The 26463-nt window shown below is 44.6% G+C and overlaps 1 protein-coding gene across 1 annotated transcript in view; it reads right to left on the minus strand.

The window, feature by feature from the left end:
* Positions 1-26463, minus strand: part of DOK1 (docking protein 1) — a 1066004-nt gene that overhangs the window by 382638 nt on the left and 656903 nt on the right. The window lies entirely within an intron of this gene.

Genomic DNA, 26463 nt, shown 5'->3' on the forward strand with positions numbered 1-26463 from the left:
TAACTCAAGCCATGTATATCTCACACTGATGTTTTCACTGTAGATACCCAGCAGTTCATGTCATTATGTTTCTATTTTACTATTCAAAGGATATTAGTTTGCATATCAGAATAGTGTTAATATCAATAACTTAAACCTAAAACAAAGAATTATGTCTATGGTTTATAGGTTCATAGATGCATAGGTGGTTACTAGGCTAATGACCATAAGGGCCTTTTTGAGCCTAGCTATGCATCTCACATCTCTGACAAGTTCTGGTACCCCTGATAAGTGTAAGCAGGAGCTTGGGAGATGAGCTGTTTACAAGCAGGGGCCTGGGAGATGAACCATTTACAGGTTTTCTGTATCCATTAGAGGCACAGGTACCAAACCAGGGATGAATTTCCTATTCCCCATCCAATTGTCCAAGTTACACTTGAATTGGGTTATGGAGGAAAGTACAGTTGTGTACACTTACCATAAATGTAGATGTTTGAATGTATTCACTGTTGCAGTCATCACTTTTGGGTTATCTGCTTGCAGTAGCCCTCAGTCGGCCTGATAAACAAAGTCTTGGGTCCTGCTTCGGTTTCTGTCCCTTCTTCCAAGATGTCAGGTCATCAGGGGTATAAAACATGCAGCCGACGCCATTACATCAGTTTTTCTTGCCCCAGATGTCAGGTGCCCCCTTAATGGGAAGCAATTAAATCTAAAAATATACAAGGTTATACCTTCAACAAAAAAGCAAATACACCAAAAAGCTTTTGAAGATAGTAAAGGAAAGTAGAGATATATCTAAAAAATAAAAAGAAGGGGGCTGGAGGGAGGGTAACCAGGACTGCAACAGTGAATACACTCGAACATCTACATTTATGGCAAGTGTACACAACTGTACTATGTTCTTTGTGTTTCACTGTTGCAGTCATCACTTTTGGGTAGATTCCCAAACCTAAGGATGGGAGGAGGAATTTAAATAGAATTAGGACCAGCTAAAAGGCCCTGCAAGACTGCTGTGGCAAAACCAGCTCTGGATTTAGAGAAAACTGGCAGATGGTAATGCTTGGTGAAAGTATGTACAAAACTCCAAGTAGCAGCTTTTAGGATGCCCCTGGTATGGATGCCTCTGAGAAAGGCTGTAGAGGTAGATGCAGCCCTGGTAGAGTGGGGTCTGATCCCCTGTGGGATAGGTTTTCCATGGTGTTTGTAGCAAAAAAGAATGCAATGGCCTATCCATTTGGAAATGGTTTGCTTTGAAACAGCCTTCCCCTCTGCCCCTGCAGCAAATGCCACCAGCAATTGATCAGATTTATTTTGAGGTTTAGTTCTGTCCAAGTAGAACCTAAGTTGTCTGTGCATGTCTAAGGAGTGCAGAATCCATCCCACTTTGTTCTGTGGGTTAGGAAAGAAGGCTGGCAAATGTATGGACTGATTAAGGGCCACATTGGATACCACCTTGGGCATGAAGGAGGGAGTGGTCCAGAGGGACACTCTGTCTGCATGAAAGATGATCAAAGGCTTCACTGCCATAAGGGCCTGTAATTCAGATACCTTTCTTGCTGAAGTGATTGCTAAAAGGAAAGCTGTTTTCCAAGAAAGGAATTTTAAGTCGGCAGTGGCAGCTGGCTCGAAAGGAGGAAGGGTGAGCTTTTCCTTTGAGGTCCCAGGCTGGAGTTGGAGCTCTCCTGGGTGGTCGTAGATTTTTGGCCCCCCGAGGAACTTCTTAAGCAATGGATGAGAGAAGAGGGGTGGTTCTGTGTTATAATGAGCTGAGATGGCTGAGCCGTGAATTTTGATGGAGGAGAAAAACAGGCCCTTATGAAGCATCTCAGTTAAGTATTGTAATATCTGAGGTAAACTGGTCACTATTGTGCTCATCCCTTGAGATTGGTTCCAGGCACGGAATCTTTTCCATTTTTCAGCGTAAGACTTTCTGGTACTAGGCCTCCTTGCCTCTAAAATGATATCCATCACTGGTTTACTGAGGGATGGTAAAGGAGAAATTATGTAATTAGCCAGGCTGCTAGATTCAGTGTTTGAAGTTGAGGATGCAGAATTTGGTTCTCCCGCTGAGACAATAGAGTAGGAGTCTGGGGCAGGTGCCATGGGGCCCACAGTGACACACTGCGCAAGAGGGAGTACCAGTGTTGGCGTGGCCAGTCTGGTGCAATCAAAATCATCCTTGGTTTGTCTTGTTTGATCTTTAGAGGTACTTTGGAGAGCAGAGGCAGAGGAGGAAAAGCATAACGTGATAGGTTTTTCCAGCTGAAGGACAGAGCATCCACTTTCCAAGCTTGTTTGTGGGGAGTCCTTGTGCAGAATTTGTCCAACTGATAGTTTTGCGGGGAGGCAAACAGGTCTATATATGGGCTCCCCCATTTGCTTGTCAACATGTTGAAAATCCTTGGTTCCAGTTTCCACTCGTGTGGGTCCATGAGGTTTCTGCTTAGTTCGTCTGCCAGTGTATTTAGTTTTCCTGGAAGGAATTGAGCTTATAAATGTACCTGATAACTCAGGGCTGTGTTCTGCAATGCCATGGCTAGTCTGCAGAGGGGGTAAGAATGTGTACCTCCCTGCTTGTTTATGTACCACATAACAGTGGTGTTGTCCGTCTTTATCATTAATTGTCCTGGAAGAATGTGGTCCTTGAAGGCTGTCAGAGCATTCTGTACAGCTAACATTTCTTTTTGATTGATATGCAGGTGCATTTGACTTGGGTTCCATTTGCCCTGAAAGCACTTCCCTGCCAGGTGTGCCCCCCATGCATAGTCTGATGCATCTGTTGTTAATGTTTGGGCGGCAGGGGGTCGAGTGAATGATAGTCCCCTGTTTTGGTGGCAGGCCTCTGCGTACCAAAGGAACTCTAGGCGTAGGCAAGGTATGATAGGAATCATTGCCTCTAGATCCTGTGAATGTTTACACCATAGGCTTTTGAGATACCATTGCAGTTTCCTCATATGCAGCCTTGCACATGGAATTAGAAGAATGCAGGAGGCCATGAGCCCCAAGACTTGCAGTATTTGCCTTGCAGATAACAGGGTTTTTGTGGCCACTTGTTTGAAGTAGGTTGTCAAATGAATCCGTTTCTCTGGTGTGAGGAAAGCCATCTGGGAAGTTGTATTCAAGCTTGCTCCCAGGAATATAATGTGTTGACAGGGTACCAGTTGTGATTTCTTTTCGTTTATGGTGTACCCCAGACAAGTTAGTACCCTTTGAACAAAGGCCAGATGATTCAAAAGTATGTCCTGGCTATCTGCCTGAATTAGACAATTGTCCAGATATGGGTATATCTGACTGTTTATTTGCCTGCAGAATGCAATGACTAGAGCTAGGCACTTTGTGAATACCCTGGGTGCAGTAGAGAAGCCAAAGAGCAGTGCAGGGAACTGATAGTGCATGTAAGCCTACTTTGAAGCATAGGTATTTTCTGCAAGACTCCCTGATAGGGATGTGCAGGTATGCTTCTTTTAAGTCTAGTGTTGCCAACCATGCATCTTTGCCTAGCATAGGAAGCAGCTGGTGACGAGTCAGCATCTTGAAGTTTGGAATCACCAGAACTGTATTTAGAGTAGAAAGGTCCAGGATAGGACGCCATGTATTGCCTTTTCTGGGTACCAGGAAAAGTCTCGAATAGAACCCTTGTCCCTTTTCCTTTTCTGGTACCAAATGAATAGCCCCCATACTTAATAGAGAGAGTACTTGATTTTGGACCTCTGCCCATTGATTTGGGGGTAGATCTGGCCACCCGCTTGGTGCTGGTAAGGTGTGGAAGTGAAAGCTCTTTTCTTGGGACACTATATTTAAAACCCATTTGTCTTGGGTAATGAGTTCCCAGTTTCTGGTCTGCAGACCAATCTTTCCGCCTAAAGGTTGGGAAGTGCTTGGAAGTTTTAAAAGCAAGCCATTTAGACTGTTTTCCATGGGGGAGGGTCTTACTACTCCCAGATTTGGGTGCAGAAACCCCCCATTGCTTAGTCTTGTGTGTCCCCTAGGACTGAAACCTGGGGTTTCTGCTGTGTCTGGGTTTGGCTTGAGAAGATCTTGAAAGGCAGGAAAGGACCAATTCTTAGAGGGCCAGTGCCTACTAAATCTAGGAGGTTGAACCTGTAAGAAATCTTTAACATTTTGCATAGATTTGGCTTTATCTTCCATCTTTTTCAGAACTTCCTCATCCTTGTTGCCAAACAGGCAGTCCTGATTTATGGGAGCATCCAACAATTAGAAGTTATGTACTTACCATAATGTTCCATCTGAGTAGGTGGATTCATTTGTCTGCAACCTGTGGGTTATGGATCCGATATCGGATCCGAACCGGCATGGTTTATCCAGCTATGGATCCGAGCTCTTAGCTCCTCCCCTCACCCATAATGCCCTGCTCTCCCTACATGACCTCAGATCAAGTTTGCCCTGAATCAAAATACCCTGGAAAGGGTAACACCTAATATGCAGGAAACTGACAAGGCCAGGGGGATAGGAGGGCGGGATGGTTGCAGACAAATGAATCCACCTACTCAGATGGAACGTTATGGTAAGTACATAACTTCTAAATCTGAAGTAGGAGATTCATTTGTCTGCAACCTGTGGGATGGAGTCCCCAGCTACCTGAATCTTGGGCGGCCGTCATGGAAGGATATTCCGGAGCACCGCAGAGCCAAAGGATGCTCTACCTCTAGATGTGATATCCAGCTTGTAATGAGAAATAAAGGTATGGGATGAAGCTCAAGTAGCTGCTGAACAAATGTCATCCAGAGGAATCCTAGCCTTAAAGGCCGCTGAGGTAGAAACTGACCGAGTTGAATGGGCATGGACTCCCTCCGGTGCGGGCCTCCCAGAGGCTTGATAAGCTAGAAGAATACATTGCGAAATCCAGCGTGACAAGGAGACTTTGGAAATTGGCTTACCCAGATTGAATTTGGCAAAGGAAATGAATAACTGGTCGGATTGCCTATGACCAGCTGTCCTGTTAAGATAAAAACGAAGCTGCCTGTGAACATCCAAAGAATGCAGCTTGTATTCACCCTTGTTCTGGTATTTAGGAAAGAAAACAGGGAGGTTAATGGACTGATTAATGTTTGCTTCTGAAGCTACCTTAGGAAGAAAGGAGGGATTGGTCCTGAGGTATACGCGGTCCGGATGGAAGACCAAGTAAGGAGGCTTTGAAGATAAGGCTTGAAGTTCCGAAACTCTTTTGGCCGAAGTAATGGCTACTAAGAAAGCAGTCTTGAGGGATAAAAATTTAAGATCTACTGTGGCCGCAGGTTCGAATGGGGGAGCGGTCAAGGCCCGAAGAACCAAAGACATATCCCAAGGAGGAACCACTTGCTTGACAGGGGGCCTGAGGAGAAAGGTGCCTTTAAGGAAGATTTTACACAATTTGGCAGACATAAGTGGTCCAGAGTCATGACCAACATGATAGTGAGAAATGGCCGCAAGCTGCACTTTGACCGTGGAACTACTGGCACCATCATTAAAGAGAGTGGTTAGGAAGTCTAGCACCAGAGGAAGGGGAACCGTGAAGGGATCTAGACCTTGCCGCTCCGCTCAAATGGAGAATTGTTTCCATTTACTGCGGTAAACTTTCCTGGTAGATGGTTTATGAGCCGCTACCAAGATGGCCTTAACGGGAGACGAGATACCGGGAGTCCTAATTAGGAGTGGAACTGGAGCAGCCAAGCAGTTAGCTTCAGGTTGTCCAGATTCGGCGTTGATAGGTTCGATGGATGCGATATCAGATCCGGAATGGGATTTAGAATGCCAAGGTGGATTCACCGAGTGAGACCTTAGGAAAGGGAACCAGATCTGTCGAGGCCAGAATGGGGCAATGAGGATCATTCTGCGCCCCAACCGAGAGGCTTTCTGAAGAACTTGGAGCATCAGAGGCAAAGGGGGGTAAGCATAAAGAAGACCGGGAGGCCAAGCATGCACCAGAGCGTCTCGGGGAATCCCCTGGAGGAGGGATTAGAGCGAAAAAACTGTCGCACTTGGTGTTTAAGGGAGACGCAAAAAGAACGCAACAAGGAGTTCCCCACCATGCGAAGATACGTTTCGCTACTTGAGCATTGAGAGACCACTCATACGGGGAGAGAATGGTGCGACTGAGCTTGTCCGCCAGGATGTTGGACCGACCCGGAATATGCGTTGCAATGAGAAAGCGGTTGGTGGAGATCGTCCATTCCCACACTCTCATGGCTTCTCGACATAAGGGATAAGACCTGGTTCCCCCCTGTTTGTTGATGTACCAGACCACCGACATGTTGTCTGACTGAATCGCAATTGTTCCCAGGGGAAGAAAGGCTTGAAGTGCTCGCAACGCCAAGAGCACTGCTCTCATCTCTAGAACATTGATATGCAGGGAGGTCTCTGAGTCGTTCCACGTGCCTTGGACCGTCCTGCCTGCAAAATGCCCCCCCACCCAAGGCGGGAGGCGTCCGTGGTCACCGTGGCGAGAGGGGGAGAAGCACAAAAGGGGCGGCCTCCGTGGAGATCCTGTGAGTGGAGCCACCACAAAAGGGACCGCTTGCAAGCCTTGCTGATCGCAATGGGATGATGCAGAGGTAGAGCAAGGTAAGACCACTGAACTTGAAGTGTCCACTGAAGGACCCGCATGTTGAACCTGGCAAGAGGAAGAAGAGATATTGCTGCTGCCATGGACCCTACAACCCTCAGGACCAATTCCGCCAGAATAGAGCTGGAGTGGAGGATGGCCCGCACCTGGAGTCGCAAATTCTGAACTCTGTCGGCTGTGAGGAAGGCTCTTAACTCCCTCGTGTCTAACCTGGCACCTATAAAATCTATCAACTGAGTAGGGGCCAGGTTGGATTTTGCAACATTTATCATGATGCCTAAGCGGGGAGCTAGATGAAGAAAAGAGTCTCGCGCCAATGATAGTAGATGCCTTGTTTGGGCGGTAAGGAGCCAGTCGTCCAGGTATGGGAAGACCTGCACCCCCTGAAGCCTCAGGTGGGCCGCAACCACTGCTAATACTTTGGTGAACACCCTGGGGGCTGTGGTGAGACCAAAGGGAAGGACCCTGAACTGGTAGTGACTGGCTCCCAGCCGGAAGCGAAGAAACCTCCTGGAACGTCTGTCCATTAGTATGTGGTAGTACGCATCCTTGAGGTCTATAGAGCACATCCAGTGATTCTCTCCCAGAAGGGGGAGGATGGATTGCAAGGTGACCATCCAGAACTTCTCCTTGGGAACTGCCAGGTTTAACAGGGACAGGTCTAAAATTGGTCTTAGGTCCCCCGTCTTCTTTGGCACTAAAAAGAACCTGGAGTAGAACCCTGATCCGATCTGGTCTGGGGGGACGGGCTAGATGGCTCTTTTCCCCAGCAGATGGCCAATATCTCCCGAAGTGGCCTCCCACTGACCGGGTGGACCGTCGGGGAGGGATTTGAATTTTGGAATGTAAAGAAAGGGGATCTTGTATCCCCTGGATATAATGCGGAGGACCCAGCAGTCTGATGTTATGGACTCCCATGCCGCTAGGTGCTCCGGAACGCCCCGACTGCCTCCAGAGTGGAGCAGTCGGGCAACCCTCAGGGCTGCTGCGGGCGTTCAGAGAAAGGTTCTCTGGACCCGAAGTTCCTGGGAGCCCCTCTGCCCCTGGGGTGGCGTCCTCCCTGTCCTCCTCTGCCATGGAAGAACTGGTTGTCCGGAGCGGGTTGGGATTGCTGCGACTTCCGGAACCACATCTTCTTCTGGCCCTTTTGGTTCCTAGAGTAGGACCTCTGGGGTACAGAGAAGCAGATTCCGACGGCAGACAGCGTCTTCCCATCCTTTTCGCTCTGGGTCAAGGTGTCGCGAACCGTCTTGCCAAAAAGGGCAGAACCATTGAAGGGGGCGTTCGCGAAGGACGCCTTGAAGGGCTCCGTGAAATCGCAATGGCTGAGCCAGGCCTGGTGTCTCGTGACTAGGCCTACTCCTGCAGCTCTAGCGGCTCCCTCAGTAGCATGGGACAGCAACCGCATAGAGGTATTCGTCACGGATCGAAGAGTGGCCATACGGGTGGAGTGCAAAAGTTTGTCCTCCTCCGACATGGACTCAGGGGGGGATGCAGCGTATTCCTTAATAAGATCGCGCTGCATCCTGATCACATGTGCCAAGTAGTTGAGCGCCCTCACTGAGAAGGTCGCAGAACTAAACATTCGCTTCCCCAAGCGGTCCATCATCCGAGACTCCTTGCTCGGAGGGTGGACTGAGTGACTCTCCTGAGCGAGTTCCCTCTTGGTGGCTGCTGCCGTCAACATGGCATCTACAGGGGGCCCCTTACTCCAGTGGGCACGGTCTGCAGGGGGGCTAAGGATTCGGTCTGGCCTTTTGGGGATTGGCTCCACGGTGTCCAGTTCCTTCCACGCCCTGGTGGTAATGAGGTCCACCAGGGGGTCGGCAGGAGGGGACACCCAAGAGGTAGACGGGCCCGCTTCGAATGCCTCCAAGAACACGGACTCGTCCGAGGAAGACTTGGGGGCAGACCACCCCCCCCTTATGCGAAGCATTTCCATGATGTCTCCAAAGGAGACATCCTTGGGGGGTGATCTTGGGGAGCCTTCCCCTTCCTCCAAATCCGTGTCTTCAGTTAAAGACTCGGGGGAGTCTATGTGCCTCCTTTTACACGTATGCTTGTGAGGGGCTTCCTCGGGGGAGCTGTCCGAGGAGCCCTCGCAAGCAGTTTCTTGTTCCAAAGGAACAGCTTGGGGCACTGAAGCGGGCTGTCCCAGTGGCCGGATGGTGGAAGCCTGACCCAGTGCAGATGGAGCGCGGGCCGGAGCCGAAGCAAGTGCCGGGGCTCCAGAAGCCCTCAACAGAGCCATCTCCACTACATCAAAAGCCGAGGGGGAGCCAGCCTCGACCAAAGGATCCGAAAGTCGGCTCCCCCTCGGATCCGAAGAGTGGATCGGAGCCGGCCCCGAGACACTCGGATCCGAGGGACCAGTGCGCTCCGACACAGACGGCGCCAAAGGCACACTGAGTCCCCCGGATCCGAAGCTCGGAGCCAGGCTTCGAGAGGTCGGATCTGAAACACTCGAGGGCAGGGTCGGATCCGAAGTACCTAGTACTATCGGCGCCGACCCACCCCTGGCTCCGAAGCTGCCCGGCTCCGAACGCTCCGAACCTGGGTAGCGGGTCGGAGACGGAGCTATAGGCTTGAAAAATGGGGTCGAGCTCCCCCCCAGAGGGGGGGGGGGAGGCAGGAGCACTGCATCTGGGCCTGGATGAACCTTCTCATCATCCGGTCCAGATCGGCGTCAGAAAGGCTATACGTGGATCTCGAAGAGGCTACCGAGGTAGGCCTTGAGTGCCTCCTCGATAGCCTCGACGGAGATCGGGTCTCCTCCTCCTCAGGCCCAGGTGAGAAGCAGACCGGAGACCGGAGCCGAGGGGGGGGGAAAGCCAGTAGCCAAGGAGGCCGGAGGAGAAGCCCGCTTAGCTGGCAGGGCCGAAACGGAGGTCTCGGCCCGCCGCTTGTGGTGCTTCTCTCTCCAGTCCTTTTTTCTTGCCTCTCTCTCCTCCAACCCAGCAGCGGGAGGTTGAGTCCCAGATGGAGGAGGGAGAGCAGGTGAGGAGGGAACCGAGGCCACGGTACCCACAACAGGAGCGGGAGCCGAAGCCGAGTCCGGGGTGAGAAGTCCCGCCAGGACCAGCTTCGACCTCCGCTCCTTCAATGCCCTGGGGTTGAACCCTGCACAAATGGAACATCCAGAAGTGAGGTGTTCAACCCCAAGGCATCGAACGCACCGAGTGTGGCCATCAGCAGGGGATAGCTTATGGCCACACTCGGGGCACTTGAAGAATATTGCCTTAGGGGCTTCTGACATAATAAAGTCTTTTTTTTTTTTTTTTTTTTTTTTACAAGAAAAAACAAAAGACAGAGACTAGTACTAAACTAGTACACACACAAGGCCCCACAGAAAACACTCACACAGAAACTCCGTCCAGCGAGGGGAGGGTATAACTAAAAGTTTTTAAAATTAAAAATTTTAAGCTGAAAGTATCAAATTATAAAGGGGAACCTAACACAATCACTCAAATATCACAACAAATACTCAAATTAAAGCTTTCTTTAAGTAGAAAAAATCACTTAGCTGAAGAGCTCAGAATCCAAGACCTGGTTACCAGCGCGGCAAACTAGATCTGAGGTCATGTAGGGAGAGAAGGGCATTATGGGTGAGGGGAGGAGCTAAGAGCTCGGATCCATAGCTGTATAAACCATGCCGGTTCGGATCCGATATTGGATCCATAACCCACAGGTTGCAGACAAATGAATCTCCTACTTCAGATTTTAGCTTTAACATGATCAGGTAAAGATTGCTCCTTAAGCCAAGCATGCCTTCTGAGCACAGAACCAGTAACAGCAGCCCTGCAAGAGGCCTCTAAAGAATCAAACCCACATTGCAAAGTATGTTTTCCAACCTGCTCAGCAGAATGCATTAAATCCTGTAATTCTTTATTTTCCGCACAGTCAGGAATCAGCATAATTTTCTGTTTAAGAAATCCAATAACATGTTGGTACTTTAACATATGAAACTGGCAGTTTAAAGCCCTAATAGCCAAAGTTGCAGAAGTGTAAACCTTCTTACCCCTTCTATCCAGCGCCCTGGAGTCTCTATCAAAAGAGGTAGGATTTTTAGCAGTAGAAGCCTTAATGCCCTTGGGTCCATGTGAAATATTCTCTGGATCCGCAGTAAGATTTTTAAAAAGGAACTTGTGTGAATCAGGAACCCTGTAATATCTGTCAGGTTTTCTGGGAGCAGGAGGCAAGAAATCAGGGGCCAAACTAGATTCCGAAAAAGCATCATCAACAATGTCTAGTACTGGAGGAATAGCTAAAGGCCTATGCTGAGGCAGGAGTAAGAAATCCCTAAGCCTCTTTTTTGAATCATAAAAATCCTGGCTTTCCCAGTGGAAATGCTCCCTTAGAGTATATAAGGTTTCACCAAAAGAAAAATCCTCTGGAGGGGAAGCAGAGGGGATAGAGTCCTCTGCATCAGAATCCTCATAAGTAGATAAGGGCAAATCCAGATCATCAGAAGAATCAGAAAAATCAGAATCCTGGTCAGAAGATTCATAAACAAAACTTCAGTCCCTGGTCTCTTAGAAGGGGGAGGCTGGCTTCCCCTGATTAGAGTTATAAGATCTTCAGCCATTCTTATCATTTGTTTTTTAGGCATAGAGGCCTGAGCATGCAGCCTGGGCGTCGTTTTTTTAGGCATGGTTCGAGATTTAGGCCTAAAATAAGAAGAAGGCATCGGTTTAATATGCAAGTCCATAGGCCTGAATACACCCTCAGAAGCTGGTTCCTGCATAGCAGCTCCGTACCCATCCAAGGTAGAGACATCTGCAGGTTCCATGGTTGAAGCATCTCGCAGAATACCGGACTCCGAATGAGTCTCAGTAGAGACCTGCAAATCAGAAGTAGCAGGTATCAGGGGCTGTGAAAGCACCTCACTGAATACGAATGAACTGGCGACTGGCTTACGAGAAGTGTCGTCTGCAGTTTTGGACTTTTGCAGCCTGTCTCTGTTTTTTTCCTTGCGTTTTTTGGAATCCCGGTAGTCGGAAGGCTAACCTATGACATTTCTGGATAATTAAACCGAGAACCGAAATATTTTGAGGCAAAAATATGCCGACGACTGATAGTGCACTGATTAAATAAAGCACAAAACCGACAGCACGGTATGTTGTGGTCAGGCCTAGGCAAGGAATACAGTTTGTTTGTGTCTTTCGGCTTTTCCCGGTTAGGGGTCGCCACAGCAGAACTCCGGTCCACTAATAATTGGTAGTGGATTTTTACTTACCAGGTTACCAGCCCTGGTGCACAACCTTCAACGAAGGCATGCCCCATTCACGTATGCCTCCACACAGAAGACGCACTAGGCTGAGAATCGAACGGGACAACGTCTTGCTATGAGGCGACGATGCTACCGCAGCACCACCACCGCAGTTCAGGCAAAGTACGAATGAAAATCTTTATGACGTATTTGCTTTCCACAAGTAATGCAATTATTAACTTTTACTGACACTGGTAAGGAGCAAGAAAAAGTTTCCCCAATGAGGTACTTAGCTTTAGTTGAAGACTTCGGTTCTGCAACTCGAAAATGAAAAATTCAGGAGTCGGCCGACCGGCACTTGCGAACTGCTTCTGCATGATAGTTATCATGGGTGGATGACTTCTTGAAGGATACTATTATGCATTTCTTGGCATTTAGTTTTAGCCCATGGCTCTGATACCAGTTGTTTGTCTATGTCAGCTCTTCCTGGAGAACATTTGTGTCAGTGTGGGATTCGTTTATCTTACTCAGCTTCTGTCATTTTTTTTTTCAACACACACTGCTTTCACAAGTATCCCCAACAAGCCACTATCACACCTCACCTTTGTATTACTAATTAAAATTTTGAAAATATTTCATACTTTTCATAACAGCTTCAAATATCTACCAGTTGCTCAAGCCCTGACTACCCCACAATTGTTTCACTGTCTGTATATGCCAAGTCATGTCAGCTGCCACATGCCTCCTTGTTTCCTAATGCTGATGGTATCATTCTTGACATAGATTTTGTTGTAGAGTTGTGCAAGTCACATGTTTACACAGAGGAGGGGTTTTCAGAGAATCTTGTTAGCATACTGCAAGTCAGATTACACAAAATTCAGTGGGTGTGGGGGTTGATAGTTCTGTCTTGCAAACAAACCTGTTTAGTTGCAAATGTCCTAATATTTTAGAAGAATGAAATCTTTTGAAGATTTCTTTTTCTAAAAAATGTCAGGAAACTTTGGAAATGAATCTGATTACTATACCAAAAGTATTTTCTCATTAGCTGATTCTAGATGTTGTCGTTCAGCTTTAACTCCTTCCCCAAAAGTTTGACTGATGAGGCAAATGTAGGCAATACATTTCCCCATATACATATGTACATATCTGAAAATAACATGTGCAACATATAGTCTATGCTTAAGATTCATGTGGCTTGTAAACCACAGCCTTTGTATGTCTTACTGACAGACTTGCAATTGAAAGTATCCTTGAATGTTTATCAAATCTGTATATTTTGTCTAGGTAGTTTGTGGGTGGGGTGAGCAGAAAGCCAATAAATCGAATGGCTGAATATACAGCGCTCTCACTACTCTGGTAGGAATTTGTTTACATCATTTATTAATTTAATTAATTTACTTATTGTAGTAAAGAACTGACACATTCCTTTACTATACAAAATAAAATTCCTGAAAATCACCCCTATTACAGATGCAAGGAGCAGCACCCTACAACAGTTACCTAGTTAGCTTATGCCTACAGCTGTCCATGTCAAACATCACATTACCTATTTACTCAACCGTGTTGTCAAAACTGATAGTGTTACTTTGTTCTGTTACTTTTTATTTCAATAATGGTTACTAGACATTACTTTCGGAAGAAACACCCAGCAGAGGCTGGATAGCGGAAGATTATGGTCTTACTTTTTTCACCTTCTTCCCTGATGGCTGACACTCTGGGTTCCTTTCTTTATCAAGAAGCTTAAGATGCTGGTTCTCAAGATACAATGAAATGGAAGAAAGTCTACTATGAAGGGTTTTCAGGACAAACGCCTGACAAATCAAACAAGACATATGGTCGTGAAATGATCTTAGATAAAAAAAAAGGCACTTATCATGGCGATCTTTATGGAGAATCTGTTTCCCACATTGGCATTTAACCTTCGTGGATGACATTAACCTCAAACAGCAGAAATTTAAAAAAAAAAAAAAAGTACAAAACTCCAACTGGGTACTTATCCGCAATGGCGAGGACTTCAACAAACAGGAGTAATCACCGGAATACAAAAAAGCAGAAAACGGACATAGGCAAACAGACCGACAGTTAGAAACAGTGTTCGGACTGGCGGCAAAGAAGCTCTGAGGATGGTATGCATGAACGCCACCTTTATGCCCTACGCTACATGATGAACGTTTGGGTGACGTTCAACATACCTTAAAGCAATGGTAGGCTTTGGTAGACTGACTGGACATTGGGTTTCCATGGCAGTGAATCCCATACATGATGAATACTGCAGCAGTGAAGGCAAGGAGCTCTACTGTTATGGTAAGATTACACACTTGAAATAAACACTAGAGATAGTACAGTTAACAACAGGGCTTTGTGCTGTCACTGATCCCTGCCAAAATGTATCTCTGCTGCACTGACAACATTTACAAAAATTCTTGAAATGCAAAAACAGTCCCACAGATCAGAAGATTAACCTCCTGGGTAAGCAGACATTGGCTCTTCTAGGTAACCCATAGCTAGTGCTTACGTCGCATAGTAAAAGGTAACCCACAGCTAGTGCTTACGTCACACAATAATACAGTGTGCTGTTGTTGTTCACTGAGAAACCTCAAACTTTCTTTTGGAAGAATTCTGGACAAAGCCAAAAATTATGTGGGGCATATTTTTAAATAGCACTTAATTTCTATGAACATGCATTGTCTACACAATAAAGAGCTCTAATGTCATTATTAAATGCATTATTCAGTGATTTTAATGGAGAATCAAAAATGTTATACGAGGACAGGGAAAAATATGAGGCAATCCTTGTTTTCTCGCCTCTCCTCGACTAGTTTAGACCAGTTTACAGGCATTGCTGTATTCTGGGCTGTGGTGTAGTTCCTGTGTTGTCCATTACCTTACTTGGATAGAAGGAAGTTTCTTTGCTCACCAGTGGGAGTGGGAAGCCTTGAGCAGCCTACCTGTCCCTGCAGGAAGTGACCTCAGCACAAGAAGCTGTAGTAATTGGTTGTTTTGGACCATTTCTAGCTCTTTTGTAGTTCCCTGTTTAAAATCCGCATTTGCACGGCTTTGTGCGGTTGTGCGCATAGCACAGCGCTGGTTAAACAAGGTTAAACTTCTTCTGGCTCCGCCAAGTCTGCTCTTCAAATTTTCCCTTAAGGAAGCTCTACTCTTAGTATAATCAGACTACTCACTATATTATAAGCCTAGCACTTGTTCTCAATACTTCTCTACTAAGTAAGCACTCTCGCACTAAGTAAAGCACTACATCTACCTACCACCCCTGTGAATATCCACTTCCCTTAAAGGTACAGCACTCCCTTATACTGTTCTAGCATGTCGAGTGGTAGATTACTGGCGTCCTCTCCAGTTCAGCTGGGTATCTTGAGACAATGCTACAATTGTCTCATGTACACAGACAACCCTCTCCTCCTCCCAACAAACACAAATACATCTGAGAGATGCAACTATATAGCCAAACTGGAGGCTGAACTCTCTCAACTCAGAGCTGGCATGACCAGACAGGGGGAGATGGTAACGACACACACAACAATCCCAGTCCCACATAGACCTACCACAACTGCAAACCAAACACATAAAAACACAAAGACATACTCGGAGGCTCTAATAAAAAACTTACCAAAACAACAGAGGCTCCCAAAGCAGACATCCAAAAATCCACCACCTCAAAACAAAACACATGCAACACATACTTCAATAAATCAGTGTGTCAACCAATCACAGCCCTTAAGGCCAAACACCATGCCTGATACACTAGTAATAGGTGACTCTATAGTCAGACACACTGATGTCCCACTGACCAGGCTGAACAAGGAGAGGGTGACTGTGAGCTGTCTATCGGGAGCTAGGATCCGCCACATAACACACGCACTCAAGTCACTCCAAAGCAAGTACAAATATGACTCCATCATTGTCCATGCTTGCGTGAATGACCTGAGACATACCTCCCTGGACTACATGAAAAGAGACATAGAGGAGCTCTCCGATTATGTAGCCCAGGCTGGTATGACCCTGACCCTGAGCAGCATCTTGCCCTCACCAAGAATGATACCACAATACAAAGACAAGATAATCAGCTTTAATAATTGGCTCAAGTACTGGTGTCATTCTAAGGGGATCCAATGTCTGTCACCCTGGAATGACATGTTGGACAAGCCACGCTGCTTCACAAGGGATGGCTTACACCTGTCGCCACTGGGCTTCTGGATATTGGCTAAGGCTCTTGCCACCCACATAGTGCCTTTTTTAGGCAAGGCTCAAAAGACAAACCCACCTCCTTAGAAAACAAAAATGGAAAAAAACTAAGGGTAATGCTGCTCAACGCCAGAAGTCTAAATCTCAAGATGCAGGCACTCGATGCACTCCTCAGCATGGAGAACATCGACGTCTGTGCAGTAACTGAAACCTGGTTCAAAGCTCCTGAGAGCACCCCAGCGCTACTAGGCTATAACCTCGTATCATGCTTTTCGGCCCCAAAACCCAGGCTGAACCACAAAGGGAGGGGGAGTGTCCATATTCATCAAGGACACCCACACCTCCAGGTTAGTAGCAACACATGAAGCATCAGAGACCATGCAGGTGCAACTAACCATAGGCAAAACTGCTATACAACTGGTAGCATGTTACAGACCGCCCTCCCAATCTCAGGAACCCCACTCAGCCCTCCTGAAGACATTGGAGGATATGAATGTATCACAAAATACCATCATACTGGGAGACTTCAACTACCCAAACATAGACTGGGTACATTATTCTAGCCCTAATACCCTAGCCCAAAGGTTCCTGGAATTCATAAATTCAAATGCACTGGAACAACTAGTCACCTCTCCCACTAGGGGAGATAATATACTAGACCTGATCATCACAAACATGGGGACAAAATGCTCCACACCGGAAGTAGACCCCTCACTAGTGAGATCTGACCACAAACTAATCACCCTGGATATACATATCCCACCTCCACCCCCAGCACAAAAGACCACAGTGAAAAACTTCTCAAAAGCAGACTTCACTCTTCTTAAGACTGAGATGGTATCCTTTAAGCCCACTGTGCCAGTGGATACCACATCCCACAATGCCGAATCCTTCACAAATGCTTTCTATGGACATCTCCAAGAATGCATGGATCATGCAATCCCAAACAAATCCAAGTCCCTCTCCACCAAAGGCAAGCGTCCTGTCTGGTGGACCTCAGCCATTAACAAATTGTATAACAAAAGAAGGAAGCTACTGCACGCCAGAGCAAAATCCCATGAAGGGAAGACATCTCTGATCAACATTAGCAGAAAACTACGTTCTCTCATAAAAACATCCAAGGCCAACTTTGAGAGAAAAATCGCCAAGGACACTAAAGATAACCACAAAGCCTTCTTCAGCTATGTTAGAAACCTGGGCGGAAACCCTCAGATATGCTCAGAGTTAGTTCACAACAACAAAAAATACACTGAACCCACAGATATTGCCAACATTCTGGCTGACAGGTTCAGTGCAAATTTCTCCTCCCTCACCCCCAAAAGAAGAAATACTTATCCCAGCTGAATATAATCTCCCTGTCATCTCAGATGTCCAAGTGAGAACTGCCCTAAACAAAGCTAAAAACACAGCGTCAATGGGACCTGGCGGTATCCCGGGTTGTGTGTTACGTGAACTCCAAGAGGAGCTAAACCCACACATAAAAATGCTATTTAACCTTAGCCTTACTTCAGTATATGTACCTGAACAGTGGCGTACAGCAACAGTGGTCCCACTCCACAAAGGGGGTACCTCTACAGACCCTGGAAACTACCGCCCCATAAGCTTAACCAGCCTGGTCTGCAAAGCTATGAAAAGAATCATTATGGAACTCATAAACAGAGACATAGGGGACCTACAGACACTTGACCCCACCCAGTTCGGCTTTGTAAAGGGCGGATCCTGCCTTTTGAACCTGGTTGACTTTTTTGAAACAGTCACTAGAGCCATTGATGAGGGCAAAGCAGTCCATACAGCCTGCCTGGACTTGGCTAAGGCCTTCGACACAATACCCCACTCAGGCATCATAGATAAGCTCAACAGCTTAAACGTAAACCCTTATGTCACTAGATGGGCTGCAAACTGGCTAAAGGACAGAACCCATAAAGTTAAAATCGCTGGAGCAATGTCAGACTCAAAGCCGGTCACAAGTGGTGACCCACAGGGATCTGTCCTGGGAACACTCTTGTTCGGCATTTATTTCTCAGATGTTAAAGCAAACATGGGAGGGTTGTGGCTGACAAAGTTTGCAGATGACTGCAAACTAGGCGCCATAGTCGATACACCAGCGGACACATACATCCTACAAAAAGGCCTCACAGAAACGGACAACTGGTGCCGGAGTCACGGCCTTAAACTAAATGCCAAAAAATGTATAGTCATCCCCTTTGGGAAAAACAAAGTACCCACAAATTATCACATAGACAGCTACCCACTGAGTACGGAAAAAGTAATCAGAGACCTAGGGACCCAAGTCGACAGCGACCTCTCATTTGACACCCACATTGCCAAAGTTGTTAGAAAAACATTCTACCTTGCACACCTCATCATGAAGGGATTCACATCCAGATCCAGGGATGTCATTGTACCCCTATACTTCTCCCTCATCAGACCCATGATTGAGTACAATGCCCCATTTGGTATGTACCTCACCTGGCATTTGCAACAGCTGGAGAGACCACAAAAGTACCTCACCAAGAGGATCAAGGGTCTCCAACATATGTCTTATTCTGCCAGACTAAAGAAACTTCAGCTCTATTCAGTAGCATACCGCCTGCTCAGAGGTGATCTCTGCCTGATGTACAAGGCCATGTCCAATCAGGATCTGATGGACATGCTCCACCTCAAAAAATCCAAATCCATCAGGAACACGAGAGCTAAAGACTTAAACCTCGGCACAAGTATGAATAGGACATGCTGGAGGGATAGATTCATAACCCAGAGGCTTCCCACGCTTTGGAACAAGATCCCAGTTCGTATTAGGCAGAGCCCCTCACTGACTCTCTTCAAGAGAAATCTTGATGAGTGGATGGGAGATCGTAAGTTTACCCCAGGGGTCACATCTGTGTCACTGCTAGACAGGGGCACAGTAAACTAATTTTATTATATAAGGGGACCTTCACTGGGTCACTACTAGACAGAGGCACAGTATTCTAATTTTATTCTGTACATTTTTGTACCATTTCATGGGGTGGCAAAAGCCACATCACTATGGCTAGGCTTACAAATGCCCCAGGGCAGATAGCCTAGTACTATACTATGAAACTATGAAACTCATGGACAGTTGTTCACAGCATCCCAACTCCAGTAACCATACCTATAAATTCTTTGTTCAAGAATTACATGGTAATGTGCGGACAGAGGCCCCAAACTATGGACAATTATAATTTACAATATAGCATTGCCGCCTCACAGCAAGAGGTTCTCCGGTTCGATCCCCGGCTGGGGTGCCTTCTGTGTGGAGTTTGCATGTCCTCCTTGTGGTCGTGTGGGTTTCCTCCGGGTGCTCCGGTTTCCTTCCACATCCCAAAGACATGCTGCAGGTGGATTGGACACTCTAAATTGGCCCTAGGTGTGAGTGTGTGCGTGTGTCTGCCTTCTGTGGAAGGTTGAGCGCTGGGCTGGCAACTCGACACTGTAAAACTCCACTGCCAATCATGAGCGGACAAGGTGATCCACTGTGGCGACCCCTAACCGGGAAAAAACGAAAGAAGAAGAAGAAGACTCTAATTTGCTTAAAGTAATATTTATAAATTATAATTGTCCATAGTTTTGCTTAAAAAATGCCATGGTGGTACAGCGGTAGCGTTGTTACCTCACAGCAAGAGGTTCTCCCGTTCGATTGTCGGCTTGGGAGTGCCTTCTGTGTGGAGTCTGCACGTCCTCCCCGTGGTTGGGTAGCGTTTGAAAGACATGCGTGCGTAAATGGGCGTGCCTTCGTTGAAGGTTGGGAGTCGAGCTGGCACCTCGGCTTTTCGTAAAAATCTACTGGCAATCATTAGTGGATCGGAGTTCCACTGTGGTGACACCTTACCGGGAAAAAGCCGAAAGACAAACAACAACAACTCTAATTTGCTTAAAATGTTAATAGAAGTATGAAACACTGAAGTATGAAATTACAGATGACTATAATCTTCCATTATTTACTAGAAAAACTAAAATTTTAAGAGGTACAGAGATAAAATATGAGGTAAAATTGTGGGTGATCAGTAAAGTTGGGGACAGCTGAGAAGTCTACCAAATCACTGTAACAACTAAAGGAAAAAAAGAAAAAAAATAATGAATGACTTCTCTGGATGTGTATATGCTCGTCACTACCCACACAATTGTATCTGGTGTCATGCCAGCACTGACAGAAATTCTGGTAAGTAAAAAACAAAAAACTGTCCTTAAAGATTGGAAGTATCTGCTCCAGTTAAAAGGTGGGGTAAACACGGAGATCGGCTCTGATCTGCAGTGCTTACTTCCCAGAGTAACAAGCATTTGCTGACATAATTCACAACAATCCTAAAAATGGATCTCTGCAGGCAGTGTGTAGAGTTAAACTGCTAACAGATACATTAGCTCATGACCTGCCAGAATTAATTGAAAAAAAAATGCCTGCAAGAAGGAAAATTCAAACTCTGAAGATTGAATGCATCTGGTCCTAATATCTTAGGTAAGCATTGAGATTGTTTCCTCTAGGCAACCAATTTCTAGGGCTTACTTCAGGATTTACCAAGACTAGCTGTTGTCATTGATATCAATCACCACTACAAAGCAAAAAAAGAAACTTAATAAATAATATCTAGTTGCAGAGACTAGTGTTCTGTACACAGACGTATCTAGTGTTCTTAAAAAATGCGTGCAAGAGAAAAACAGTCTGAAGATCAGGAGCTTTTGCTCCCGTTAATATTTTGAGTATGCATACAGATTAGCCGTTCTAGTTATCCAATCTCTAGTGCTTCATTCATCCTATAAGGCAATTTTCTGTTGCTGTTTATGATGTCCTTTGCAACACTAATCACTTTTATAATATAATTAAGATAAAAAAATGAATAAATGCATGAATCATTTGTATTAGTAATGCACACTGCCTACTACTGCCTCTGTCAGAGGACAGATCTGTTTTACTGTAATAACTGAAAGAAAAAAAGACTATTTATGATGACTGTGAGCCTTTGCTCCTATTAACAACTAGGGTGAAGCACTTACATGGGCTACTCTACATAAGCAAATAGACGGTAACTGCAGCTGTCATAAAAAGAAGTATTAATTAATTAATTAATTAATTAATTAATTAATTAATTAATTAATTACTTACTTAAATAAGTATAGCAATGCCTAGGAGAAAGTAAGAACCAAAAGTTGTTGTTGAAAATCCATAGGAGCTAGTGCAGTGACTGTTTCGTTTATATGGGAAAATGAAAACAAGAATGGGGCAGGGTATGCAAAGGAAAGTGATATGCGGGTAGGAAATCACAGTGATGTCACAGAGTGGAAGGCAGTTAAAATGGGTGCCAAGATGTATAATATGGTCCAAGGCATGGAACTCTAGTTAAAATTTGTACAGAGTCCCTTTAAAAGGACTACACATTTCTAAGAAAGGGAATACATTTTAGAGACGTTTGTCTTCTATTTTTAGTAGAAACTCGAACTAAGATGGGGGAATGGCCCCAGGTGCAAGATGTTAGGAGGCACTATGGTTCTGATCATAGTTATAGAACTACTCTTTCATATGGTGACATTATTGTTTCAAAGCAAAGAAAATCTTTACAAAATGCAGCAGATAATGGAAAACTTTTAAAAAAGTTTGATGATAATTTCAAGTCATGATGATCAGTAAAGGTCACATTAAATCTGCTGTCCAGTTATATATAAAAAAAATGAACTTCACTCAGTCCAATATTGTTTGCTATTTCTTATAAACCGATGACACTGTGTATGTGTACAATTCAATTTATTTGTTTAGGTATTTTTTATTTTCAGTTGATAACTGGGACGATGAGTTTGCCCGGGGGGGATAACTAGGTAAATGAGTTTGTCCAAGGGCCTTTTTCAGTTTTGGCTCAGTTCCTTAGGTAACAACAGAGATACAATGTGCAACCTTAATAAACATTCTGGAAAAGATCAAATTCCAGACTGTTTGATTAATGCATACTTTCACAAAAATACACACAGATTTGTATGCATTTCTCAATCGGCTTGTGGTAATGAGGGCAGAGCTGGCTGCATGCTCTGGACAGATGACCAAAGTTACCTACACCAAGTAACAGTCAGCAGCTGATCCACTGTCATCCCTAGTGTTTCTAAATACAGAGTTATAGACCCTTCAGTGTGCTCAGGGTCTGCCGTTGGGTTTTCTAACAGGATGTCAAATGTGATACATCTCAAACTAGAGGCATCCTGGGTGTAGGGTTGCCACCTTTTCAAATGCCCAAAGTGGGACATTTTTTGCAGAAACGTCAGATTTTGCAAGGCAAAACATACTCATGGCCAGCACAAAGAACAGAACTTCACTTTTGTGCCAAAATAAAAGCGTATTCTTGTAGCTTTTGAGTTTCTTAGTCAGTTTCTTATAATATTTAGGTGTTTCAGATACAAAATAACTGTTTTATGCAATTATTAAAAAAAATGTAGGAAATATTTTTCTCCTAAAAATCTCAGGACATTTGCCATTTTTTTCAAGATTTTTGCAGGACACAACTTCCGAAAGAAGGACTGTCCCTCGCAAAGTGGGACAGGTGGTAACCCTGCCTGGGGACATTGACACAAGCGTCGAAAACAGGACAACCCAATCACCTCATCACAAAGAGGATATCTAAAATATCTAGACATCCAAAATGAGAGTATTAAAAACACATTACTAGTGTTAACAAAACAAAAGCAAAAATAGAAGGACTGCAATACAAGTAACCATTATCCATTTTATCCATCATAAGCATTATCATTAGTTAATTTTGAAAATCCTGTAAAAGTTAGTTTCCAGGGCTCACTTTAGGTGAAATAGAGCTGCAAAGCAAATGACTCCATGGCACTTCCTCTGTACTATCCATCCTACATCACAGGGCCCCATGGCTGTTTTTTTCCTCCTATTCTGGCCACACCCACCCCGCACTACCCAGATTACCTCTTCTCACTTCTCAGATTTTCTCTTACTTTTCAGATTTTTCCTGTTTCATTTCAGCACATACAAAATGGACAAGACTGCAATGTAATAACTGTGAAGGAAAGAACTGAATTAAGACAGAAGCTGTGGGGTTCTGGATGCTCTAAGGTGCATATTACAGCTTTTTTCAACATTTTGATCCAATAATAGCCAGAAGAGAAATCATAACCAAGGCAAAAAATAGTCTTATTTTTTCTTTTTAAGGAATAAATAAGTTATGTTCAAGATTCAATATGCAAAGCAAACTAAATAGTAGCTAACTATAAAATGTGATGACAAAAGCTTTCAAGTACATATAAATCACATCTGGGAATAGTTTCTGCTCCATTAACCCCAGAGAAATGAAAATATAGCCATCTTCTGTGTACACCTCTCAGACTACATTGGGGTACAAGGGAAAGAACAAGTGATCACAGTGATATAATACAAGCTGATGCTATTATACATCTATATAACATGCCACCCAACCCTTACCCTCAAAAGACAGTTCCCCCATCTGTGTACTCCCCTAATATCAAACTTGAACAAAACTGAAAGAGCAATTAGAACACAGTAACATATATCATCCGCCATTCAGCTGTCAGACATATATAAACAGTATGCCTCCTTTACCCATACCCCCCTAAAACAGCCACTTGTATACGTCTCAAGTTCAACTGTAACAAAAGAAAACAAAAAAATCATAGTACTGTATTCCCCCTTATTGCTCCTAGACAAAGCACTGTCCCTACACAAACTGTAGTGACTTGTGAACACCTGTGAGGTCTACTTGTGAGGAAAATTAAAGAAATAATGACAACAATGTCCCTAACCGCCTGGATCCTGAACATACCATACAAAAGGTGTCAGTGGCAAAACAGGTAGCACACACACTGTTAGTGCAAAAGGCTATGGGTTCTACTCCCACATCAGGTAAATTAATTGTTGCCACTGCAGTGCAACATAAGGGGGGGTGCTGCATTCCTGAATGTTCATCCTTCAGATGAGACGTTAAACTGCCTCAGTTGGCGGCAGCTCAGGTAGATGTAAAAAGTCCCATGGCACCCATCAAAAAGAGGGTCTATATTGAATTAACGAAAGCTTAGAAAAGCGAATGCTAATTCATCAACCATTTTTAAGCGAAAGCTTAAAATCTCGAACACCTGGAACAGCGATTTTTTTCACAGGGATAAAAAATTGCTGGGACGGTTTTGGGAGTTCACCATTTCCTCCACTGTGGTGCGATCTTGGAGTTGGTATATTTAAGTAGGGGGGTGCGGGGAGCAAAGCCCCACACATTAGATAATGTTTTAAGTTTATTTATTTATTTATTTGTGGACCAGCGATTTTTTTCCCTGGGAAAAAAATCGCTGTTACGGGTGTTCGAGATTTTAAGCTTTCACTTAAAAATGGTCGAATTAGCATTCACTTTTCTAAGCGTTCGCTAATTCAACATAGACCCCAAAAAGAGTAGGGGAAGTTCCTCAAATACCCTGACCAAATTTCCCCTAGTAGTATAAATACGACCTTGGGCCCCCCCCCCCTAAAAAAAAGAGGCTATCAGTTTAATGGAACTAACCTGGTCAACAAAGGATATATAAACATAAATAAATAAAGCTATAGTGACCATCTTTGCACTCGTCTGAGTAGGGACAGTTTTAGACTTGATGAGACCCAGGGCAGTGGCCCCTTCTATGATGGTATCAAAACCAACTTATATAGCCAGGGTGTGTGGGCCACCAGAATCTCTGAGGGTTTAATGTTTTGTGATGAATTTTATGCCCTCTTTTTGAAAGATAATGACTTAATTTTTCTACTACCCAGATGATGTATGGATATACCTGCTAACACTGTATGTGTCCACAGAAAAAAATGATTTTTTTTTTACACACACACACACTGCCACTGACAAGTCAAGTCTTTCCCAGGGAAAAAAAAAATCGCTGGTCCACAAATAAATAAATAAATAAACTTAAAACATTATCTAATGTGTGGGGCTTTGCTCCCCACACTACGTTCTGCAAATAAACTACTTGTCTCCTTAACTAAAGCAAACAACAAAGCTGGTGACTCTCTTTTCTCAAACACTATAGGAAAAAAATGGAATCAGCTCCCTCCTGAACTATCTACCCTAGCATCTGCTTCTCAATTCAAAAAACAAATAAAAGAACATCTAAAAACTAAGTGGCTTTGTCCTTGTGCAAACCCAGACTGAAACTTGTATTTCACTCCTACTCCAACCCTACCCCTCCCTCTTGCCTCCAAAACTTATTTCTCTCCTCTTGCTTTATTCTTAGTAATTTGATAGGATTTGGGAACTTTGTTCTTTCTGCAATTGCCCTGGTGCTGTCTAGTGCATTTGCTTGTTTATGTCTGGTCTGGCTTTTGCCTAAATGTTTTGTAGTCACTGTTTGTTAGTCCCATTTGCTTTTCTCATTTTACCTATGTTACTATGGTACTGTTGCTTTATTACTTTATTTCACTTGTTTGCTTTTTGTTATATTGTTATTCTTATGCTTGGAGCTTTTCTCCCCGGGCCTCTACTGAAAATGGACATGTATACAGTTAGACTAGCCCGGTCAACAAATGTAAAATAAATAAATAAAATAAATTTTACAAAAGACACACACACACACACACACACACACACACACACACACACACACACACACACACACACACACACACACACACACACACAGTGTTTACCTAAAGATAAATTAAAGAAACACCACTACTACTTATCTTTAGGGTGTTAAAGAATACCAGAGCATGTGGGATAAAACAGATGTAGTGACAGGGTGGCCTACACTACTTGTCTATGGCTCCTCTTTTGTAATCATCTAGGAAGCTAAGCAGTGTGATATAGAAGTGTAGGACACTATGCCACTGCATCAGTGATCAGCTACTTTCATAAATATCCTCCCCAAACCAACAATACAGCTATTTACTGTGTACAATGCTGATATATGATTGTGATGGGAAGCAGAAGAAATTATGGCCAACTTGTTACTCTTAAATAGATGGCAATACCCCTACCCATACACTTGCAAGCATAAACCATAGCAATGAGCATTTTACAGATTTCAGCAAATGCAGCACACAGAGTTATGTAAGATTAATGACTGTTTAACAATAACTAAACAACAACAGGAGTAAGGCACTTATCTACAGACAGCTTCCATACCCATTAACCAACCACTTTACTGAGTATGCAGAAAGTACAGTTTTGTACCTACCATAAATGTAGATGTCCGAACTGGATAGCATCTGCAGTCATAACAACCGGGGTTGTCCTGTCGTCAGGCAGCCCTTCGGTCGGCCGGATTCCAAAGTCCGGGTCCGCTGATGTCGCACTTCACCCGACGTCATCTCTGCTGGTCTTCGGGTATAAAGGCATCAGCCGATGCCATTTTCCTCAGTGTTTCTTGCCCCAGATGCCAATTGCCCTCTTGGAAGGCTAAATTTTGGGTAAATGCCAATGTTTCCAAAAAGATAGAAGGCAAACACAAAAAATAAGCATGTATGTACATATATACAAACAAATACACCATAAGAGACTCCCCA

The sequence above is a fragment of the Protopterus annectens genome, chromosome 2.part2, assembly GCF_019279795.1.
Source record: "Protopterus annectens isolate FY-2018-M chromosome 2.part2, PAN1.0, whole genome shotgun sequence".
Lineage (NCBI taxonomy): Eukaryota > Metazoa > Chordata > Ceratodontiformes > Protopteridae > Protopterus > Protopterus annectens.